Source organism: Pongo abelii, chromosome 11, assembly GCF_028885655.2.
Source record: "Pongo abelii isolate AG06213 chromosome 11, NHGRI_mPonAbe1-v2.0_pri, whole genome shotgun sequence".
Taxonomy (NCBI): domain Eukaryota; kingdom Metazoa; phylum Chordata; class Mammalia; order Primates; family Hominidae; genus Pongo; species Pongo abelii.
The window spans coordinates 14,272,095-14,280,991 of record NC_071996.2 but is presented as its reverse complement, the minus strand read 5'-3'; the positions used below and the strand labels follow the sequence as shown (position 1 = coordinate 14,280,991).

At 48.7% G+C, this 8,897-nt stretch overlaps 1 pseudogene; it reads left to right on the top strand.

The window, feature by feature from the left end:
• Window positions 1–4,017: 4,017 nt before the first annotated feature.
• LOC129057866 (cell division cycle protein 27 homolog) lies at window positions 4,018–6,177 on the top strand (annotated as a pseudogene).
• Window positions 6,178–8,897: the final 2,720 nt, after the last annotated feature.

Here is an 8,897-nt window from a genome sequence, read left to right as displayed (position 1 = left end):
CCCGACCCCCCCGGCCGGGGCCAGAGAGGGGCTGACAGAGTTGGTTTTGATCTGACAAATGCACACATCTTCCCCGTGAATTGAGTCAGCACCCTTTGGCATGTATTAGCTCTAGAATTACTACAGTTTTCCAAGTAGGAGAGGAGCAAGCAACCAAAAGAAACATGACATATTTAATGAGCCATTAACAGTTTCAGTGTACTGGTCCTGCGTACTTAGACATGTATGGCTTAATCTTTGAGACAAGCATATGGTTCTGGTAGGATCAACCATGTAGGTAGAAAGCGGCCTCCAGGCCTCGTGAGGATGAGCCCAGAGTCCCAGTCGCGAGGATGGGCATGTCAGGGAGGGTGACGGGGCGTGTGAGAGGGAGGGAACAGTGTGGGGTGGTGGGGGGGGGTGGTGGGGCAGCGAACCGGACATCCCATCGACCCACACGACACAACACCCCCCCAAGGTCTCACCACTCCCAACCCTTCATGCCCAAGTGCGAGGAGGCAGACCGCCCGACCCGTGCACGGCAGCCACGATGGACTGGCGGCCATTCGCATGCGGCAGGCGCAGGGTGGCCCCGACGTTTGGACAGCGAATGAGAGGCGGACCACGGTGCCTGGGATCTCACTGCCAGCAGCCTCTGAGCACGAAGGTGTCTCAGCGCAGCACCTAGAGTGTCTGACTGGCCTTCGGCAAGCCCACAGCTCCACCACCGCTGCCGCCATCGCGTCCAGCCCCCGGAACCCTCTCCCCCACACGTGCTGCAGGCTGACCCCAAACCCTCCAGGTGCCCACCAAGCCCAAGCGGGGCGCCGCCGACTTGGTCCCAAAGGCGCACGCGCGGAGACACGGACAACAGGCCAAACAGTGGCCAGTGGCAGTGCCCCACAAGGCGGAGCTGGGTTTAGTCCCAGACGGGGCCACCACAGCCTAAGCTGGTGAGCCGCCCAGGGAGAGAGGATCAGTGGGCAGGGAGGGGGGCACAGACAGGCAAGGCTTGGGACTGCGAGGGCAAGGGCACCGGGGAGCCTGCAGAGGGGCGGCTCGGGGAGAAACCTCAGGCACGGCCGGGCCACCAGGAAAACACTGCCATGGGATCCCACCACCACAGGCACGAGGGAGGTCCCACGGCTCCCCATCTAGGATGCCGGATGGCCCTCGGCAGTCACCAAGACCCACTTCATGAGCCCCAGATCCTGCCATTGGGACCCCAAAGCGACCTCAGCCACAAACCCAATGCCAAGGCCACGTTGCTCATTTCCCGTCCATCCTCCAACCTGGTCAAGCTCTGGGAGAATGATGGGCCCCCCACTTGGGATGCTTCCCATGGCCAGGCGGCCCAACCCCGTGCAATGCAAATGCGGTCGTCAGCACGGTCGCTATTCCATAGGGGAGCAGGCGAAGAGCCAGCTTGCAGGGGAGCGGGTCACTCACCAGGTGAAACGCCGGGCACAGCCACTGCTCGCGCACAGACTCGGAAGGAGGAGGCGTGGGCCACACAGTAGGCAATGAGCCACCCTCGGTCCCCACTGCGGAGGCCGGGGAACCCTCTCTCTTCCCCCCTCACCCTGTCGATGGGGAAGCGGAGGAGTGTCCTCTGCAAGCGAGTCGCTACGGCAGTGCTACCTTAACGCAGAGAGAGGCAGCAGGCCGGGGAATCCGGTACCCCAAAGGCACACCTCTCGGATCGCTAGAGAAGGCTTTCTCACCGAGGGTGGGTCACACTCCCCACCCGCCAGTCACCCCTCGTCAGGCCTGCAGAGGTGCTTAGGGATGCCTGGAGAAGGGGGGGGGCTTGCGGTACCAGGAAAAATCTGCGTGAGGCAACCTTGAGCCTTCGCGGTCTGGGCAGGTGACCTCGCCGCTGCGCATGCGCGCAATCCCCTAAGGACTCCACGTCCACCCACCTCCTATCTCCCAGGCAAAGCACCTCCAAGTAAACCCACACACAACCAGTCAGAGGCAGAATGGTAGCCCCTCGGCGGCCGGCCGGCACATGCGTCACCTGCCCCAGCCCACTGCGATCATTAACACGCCCCGCGCACAACCGCCAGAGGGGAGCACGGGACCTGCACTCAGCAGACCAGGCGGCGCCCTTCCTTGCATGGCAGGGGTCGTCTCACTCAACCGCCTCAACCCCCACACCAACGAGCTCCCTCAGGACCCACTCGCGGACACCATGGCAGTGACCGGAGGAGGGGGCGCTGGGGATGGGAAACACACACCACCGCTGGGCCTCGGGCACCTGAGTGATAAGCTGGGATTGGAAGGGGGGAGCCGGGTGCAGTAGGCTCACGCCTGTCATCTCCGCACTTTGGGAGGTGAGGGAAGGTGGATCCCTCGATCCAAGCCTTGGCAACATGGTGAAACCTCGTCTCTAAAAAAATATAAAAACTAACTGGTTTCAGAACCTGGACTCAAAGTTAATAAATAGATAAATAGGCCGGGCACGGTGACTCAAGCCTGTAATCCCATCACTTTGGGAGGCCGAGGTGGGCGGATCACGGGGATCAGGAGATCGAGACCATCCTGGCTACCACAGTGAAAACCCGTCTCTACTCAAAATACAAAAAATTAGCCAGGCATGGTGGTGGGCGCCTGTAGTCCCAGCTACTTGGGAGGCTGAGACAGGAGAATGGGGTGGACCCAGGAGGCAGAGCTTGCAGTGAGCTGACATCATGCCACTGCACTCCAGTCTGGGCAACAGAGTGAGATTTTGTCTCAAAATAATAATAATAATAATAAATAGATTAAAATTGAAAATTTGAAAGAAAACGTAGCTGGCTGGGCACAATGGCTCACTCTTGTCATCCCAGCACTTTGGGAGGCTGAGATGGGCAGATCACATGAGGTGGCCAGTTCGAGACCTGCCTGACCACATGGAGAAATGCTGTCTCTACTAACAATACAAAATCAGCCGGGTGTGGTGGCACATGCCTGTAATCCCAGCTACTCAGGAAGCTGAGGCAGGAGAATCACTTGAACATGGGAGGTGGAGGTTGCGGTGAGCTGAGATGGTGTCATTGCACTCCAGCATGGGCACCAAGAGTGAAACTCCATCCCAAAAAAAAAAAAAGAATTAAGGGCTATATTCTGTTATTTTTGCTTCCTACCCTGAGAAGAACATAATACAGCTGCTGTCTGTCTGCCTGCCTGCCTGCCTGCCTGCCTGTGACAGGGCCTCACCCTGTCTTTCACCCAGACTGGAGCGCAGTGACACCATTATGGCTCACACATTGCAGCCTCAACCTCCCCAGGGTTAGGCAATTCCTCAAGGGATCCTACAGCCTCGACCTCCCAAAGTGTTGGGGTTACAGACGTGAGCCACAAGCACCCAGCCTGAGTTAGTACATCTGGTCTCACTACGTCTTAACCACACACTCATGAAGAACTCAAGTCAAGAGAGATTCGGCAAGAGACTCACAGCATTCTCTCCCGAAAGCAGTGAGGTGGATGGCAGACGTGTGTCTCGAGCTCCTAGGGTTTTAGGTGACCATGCGTAGAGGAGAGATTTCTAATGTTTCCAGAGATGCACGAACCACACTTATTCGGGGCATCTGAACACGAGATGGGGTTTCTGACAGCGACTTAAGGGCCAGGAAGGGCCAGGAAGGGCCAGAATCTGCCAAGGCTCCTGTCCCAGGGTGGGGCCGATGGAACCCAAGGTAGAGGGAGTCAGCGGTCTGCACAGAGAGAGCTCCAGCCCTAGGCCCCACCGTGCAGACCAAATCAGAAGGAACAGAGTCCTTCGTCCTACATGCCACATCGCTCCACTGAACTTGGGAGCGGATCCGTTTTCCAAACACGAGGTGACTTTCACTTTGCAATGGATCACAAGGGGCCGGGCTTTCCAGAGTCGGCAGGATAAAGAAGTCATTCTGGCTTGGCCTCCCCCATTCCCCGGTAACTGGTGAATTTAAATGAGCCGAGGCTGGCCGGGCCGGAGCCGCTACAGGGCGGAGGGGGGTGGGTGGGGTGGCGGGTTGCCTGAGGCACTGCAGAAATTGGGCCTGAGCCTCGAGGATGACCGTGCTGCAGGAACCCGTCCAGGATGCTATATGCCAAGCACTAAACCACTATGCTTACCGAGATGGGGTTTTCCTCACAGAAGGCCTTTATGCAGAAGTACACTCAGAAGAAGCCTTGTTTTTACTGGCGACCTGTTCTTGCCGCCCAGAAAAGGCCTATAAAGCATATAGACTCTTGAAAAGTCACAGTTGTCCTACACCGCAATGCAAATACCAGCTTGCAAAATGTTGTGTTGATCTCAGTAAGCTTGCAGACTGGGAACAAATCTTGTCTGGTGGAGTGTTTAATAAGCAGAAAAGCCATGATGATATTGTCACTGAGTTTGGTGATTCAGCTTGCTTTCCCCTTTCATTGTTGGGACATGTATATTGCAAGACAGATCGGCTTGCCAAAGGATCAGAAGGTTACCAAAAGAGACTTAGTTTAAATCCTTTCCTCTGGTATCCCTTTGAATCATTATGTGAAATAGGTGAAAAGCCAGATCCTGACCAAACATTTAAATTCACATCTTTACAGAACTTTAGCAACTGTCTGCCCAGCTCTTGCACAACACAAGTACCTGATCACAGTTTATGTCACAGACAGCCTGAGACTGTTCTTACGGAAACACCCCAGGACACAATTGAATTAAACAGATTGAATTTAGAATCTTCCAATTCAAAGTACTCCTTGAATACAGATTCCCCAGTGTCTTCTATTGATTCAGCTGTAATTTCACCTGATACTGTCCCACTGGGAACAGGAACTTCCATATTATATAAACAAGTTCAAAATAAACCAAAAACTGGTCGAAGTTTATTAACAGGACCAGCAGCTCTTAGTCCATAAACCCCAAGTTTTGGGATTTTGCCATTAGAAACCCCAAGTCCTGGAGATGGATCTTATTTACAAAACTACACTAATACACCTTCTGTAATTGATGTGCTATCCACAGGAGCCCCTTCAAAAAAGTCTGTTGCCAGAATTGGCCAAACTGGAGCAAAGTCTGACTTCTCGCAGAGTGGAAATAGCCGAGAGGTAACTCCAATTATTTCACAAACAGAAAGATCTGGTCCATAAATAAGTACAACACCTCAGGTAATGAGCCCCACTATGACATCTCCCCGAAATGCACTGCATCAAAAAACTTCATGACTCTTTACTAGTGACAGTTCCACAACCAAAGAGAATAGGAAGAAATTTAAAATGAAATTTCCACCTAAAACCCCAAACAGAAAAACAAAAAGTAAAACTAATAAAGGAGGAATAATTCAACCTAATATAAATGACAACTTGGAAATTACAAAATTGGACTCTTCCATCAATTCAGAAGACAAAATATCCACAATCACACATCAGATTCAGGCTTTTAATCTACAAAAAGCAGCAGCAGAAGGCTTGATGAGCCCTCTTCATGAAAGTGGGAAAGGTTATTTAGCTTTGTGTTCATACTACTGCAAAGAAGCTATAAATATTTTGAGCCATCTACCTTCTCACCACTACAATACTAGTTGGGTACTGTGCCAAATTGGAAGGGCCTATTTTGAAATTTCAGAGTACATGCAAGCTGAAAGAATATTCTCAGAGGTTAGAAGGATTGAGAATTATAGATTCGATGGCATGGAAATCTACTCTACAACACTTTGGCGTCTTCAAAAAGATGTCTCCCTTTCATTTCTGTCAAAAGACTTAACAGACATGGATAAAAATTCGCCAGAGGCCTGGTGTGCTGCAGGGAACTGTTTCAGTCTGCAGCGGGAACACGATATTGCAATTAAATTCTTCCAGAAGGCTATCCAAGTGGATCCAAATTATGCTTATGCCTATACTCTATTAGGGCGAGAGTTTGTCTTAACTGAAGAATTGGACAAAGCATTAGCTTGTTTTCGAAATGCTATCAGAGTCAATCCTAGACATTATAATGCATGGTAAGTGGTAATGAAGTGTAAAGACAAATCTTGTTGATGGTGCTGGTAGTCACTAATTTTTCTTGTTAGATAGCTCTTTATTGTCATGAATTTGGTTACTAATACTTAGGGATGGTACATACAGGTCAATAACTTCAAACTAACATGTTTTCTTATGAAATGTATGTCTTTAACAAACTCTTCAGTTAACTAATTATAATAGAATACCAGATGCTTATACTCAACAGTTTCAGTCTTCTACCAAACTTTTGCAAATACTGTAGTTGTGTTTTGTTTGTTTGCTTGTTTAGTTTTGTTAATTGATTTGTTAGTTTTTCCTCAAACACAGAAATGGTGATTGGGACAAAAAGTGCTTGGGAAATTGGAAAGGAATAGCATAATTCACTTATTGGATAATAGAAAAAAACACTGAAAAATTCACTAGTTGCTGCTTTTTGACAGTGTTCCAGTTTATTGAGTTACTATTAAGAACTTAGTGTACCCTTTTATTTAGCAGTATCTCTGTTTTACTTTTTTGTATTTGTGTATAAGTAGACACATAGGAAATTACTACCAAGGCCATATTGTTATCAACTGAATAACATATGAAAACGTTTGGTCCTACTTCTGCCTCAACACCGTACTTACTGTTGACATTTATTGTATTTTTCTGGACTGACATAAAAGTTTAAATATCAAGAGAAGGCCAGGCATGGTGGCTCATGCCTGTCATCCCAGCACTTTGGGAGGCCAAGGCAGGCAGATCACATCAAGAGATCGAGACCATCCTGGCCAACATGGTGAAAATCCGTCTATATTAAAAGTATAAAAATTAGCTGGGCATGGTGGTGGGTGCCTGTAGTCCCAGCTACTCAGGAGGCTGAGGCAGGAGAATCCCTTGAACCTGGGAAGTGGAGGTTGCAGTGAGTCAAGATTATGCCATTGCACTCCAGCCTGGGTGACAGAGTGAGACGCCGTCTCAAGAAAAAAATAAAATAAAATAAAATAAAATAAAATAAAATAAATAAAATAAAATAAAATAAAATAAAATAAAATAAATAAGTAAATATCAAGAGAAAGTATAATTCTGAAGTCGTAACTCTGTGGAAGCTTTTCTGTCAGATATGGTTATCTTTGGGGTTAATTATTATAGCAGTTGAGTTTTAACACTTGATTTGCTTCTAAATCTGAAGCATTATATTACTAAAATATTTTTTGATTTGTGAATATGTTGTTCAATGGATTATATCTCATTTTGCAGTAGTAGTTGCAGTGCCTGAAAGATTGCCAAAAAAAAGTGCTAGCTTTTGCTGACAAATGTAACAATCAACTTGCCAATATTGCCTTCTTTTCCAATAGCTATGCTCTCCATAATATTTTAAGAACTCAGTTCTTCATAAGGCTTGTGTTTTTTTTTATTTTTTCCCAAGTATGGTTGATCCTTGTGCTGTTCTTTTTTAAATGTGTATTGTCTGTTCAGCTATTGTACAAGAGTCACATTCTTAAAAACCTTAACCATATCAAAAATTGTGTTTAAAGGAGGATTATTCAGATTGGCAAGTTTTTAGTAGGAGGAGTTTAAATGCTGACATATTTAGGTAACTCGAAATACTGAGCAACTTTATTCTAACTACTAAATAGATAACCATTCTTTTGTTTTCACTTTCGCTATCATTAGCACCGTGTTTAATATCTTTTCTTCATCTATAACACAATCATAACGATATACAAAGCCACTCAAATAAAGCAGATATATTGTGCTTTAAAAAAAAAAAAAGAAGTTATTATGTGGCACACAATGAGTTGTGACTCGAATCTAGAATCTCCAGTGAAAACCAATGAAACAGGGTCAAATCCCTTGTCTACCAAAAATAAAAAAATGTGCCAGGCGTGGTGGTGCTGAGGCAGGAGAATCACTCTAACCCAGGAGACAGAGGTTGCAGTGAGCTGAGACCATGCCACTGCACTCTAGCCTCGGGGGGACAGAGCAAGACTCCATCTCATAAGCAAACAAACACAGAAAGCCAATAAAGCTGTTTAACTCAACGTGTCAGGCTCAGGTCTCTTGTCAGGATACATCCAGCACCAGGGGAAACGTTGAGGGGTGGGGTGGAATCTATTTTGTGGACTCAAGGAAGGGTTTGAGAGACAGTCCCACAAACGTGACGGCCTAAAGAAGCCCCTCCGCCCAAGAAGCAATATTCATTTGTATCCTGTAGCCACCCACGAGGAGAATCAGGCTCTCTACAGACCCCCACCCCACCCCACCCCATCCCACCACCCCACCTCATGAAATGAGCTGTCGCTGTGTCAGGCTCTATTCACGCCATGTGGTTTTGTAACCTCCAGCATTTGTGTGTGTGTTGCGGGGTGGGATTGGGGTGGCTGTGGACAGAGGAGAGGATAAAGCGGTGGTGTCCCACGGGTGCCCAGTACATGGGACATGAGTGGGTTGGCCAGAGGCTAGGGAACTCATCTCCTGTCAGGACGTCTCCCCTCCTGGTCCCCTCTCTGACCTATGCTCCACATCGCAGTTCAGTGGGGATCTTGTGGGTGGAGTCACCATCCCTTTGGACTATAGTCAACGAAGGCCGGGCTCCCAAGAGTCTCCCCGGAGTCGGGGCCTTGGCCAGGCTCACAAGGATGCTGACGGTGATGGTTGGTGATGGTGATGTACGTTGGAGACCTCGGGCCAATGCAGAGGTATCCATTGGACCTCGGTGGGACAGGTCAGCTTTGCAGAGTCCCGTGCATCCTTCCAGAGACTCATCCAGCACTAGCAAGCATGGTCCCGAGGATCCCAGCTCCCAGCAGAAGCACTTTTGTTCACACAGAATCCTGGGCAGGAAAGTTCTGGGCAGGTTTAGACCTCCTAGCCAAAAAGCCAAAGTCACTTCTGGGATTTTTTTTCAAAGAGCCAGTGGTTCCACAAAGGGCCATGAGTAGTTGCGGAAATGGAGAGAAGTGCTTGCAGATACATATTTGAGA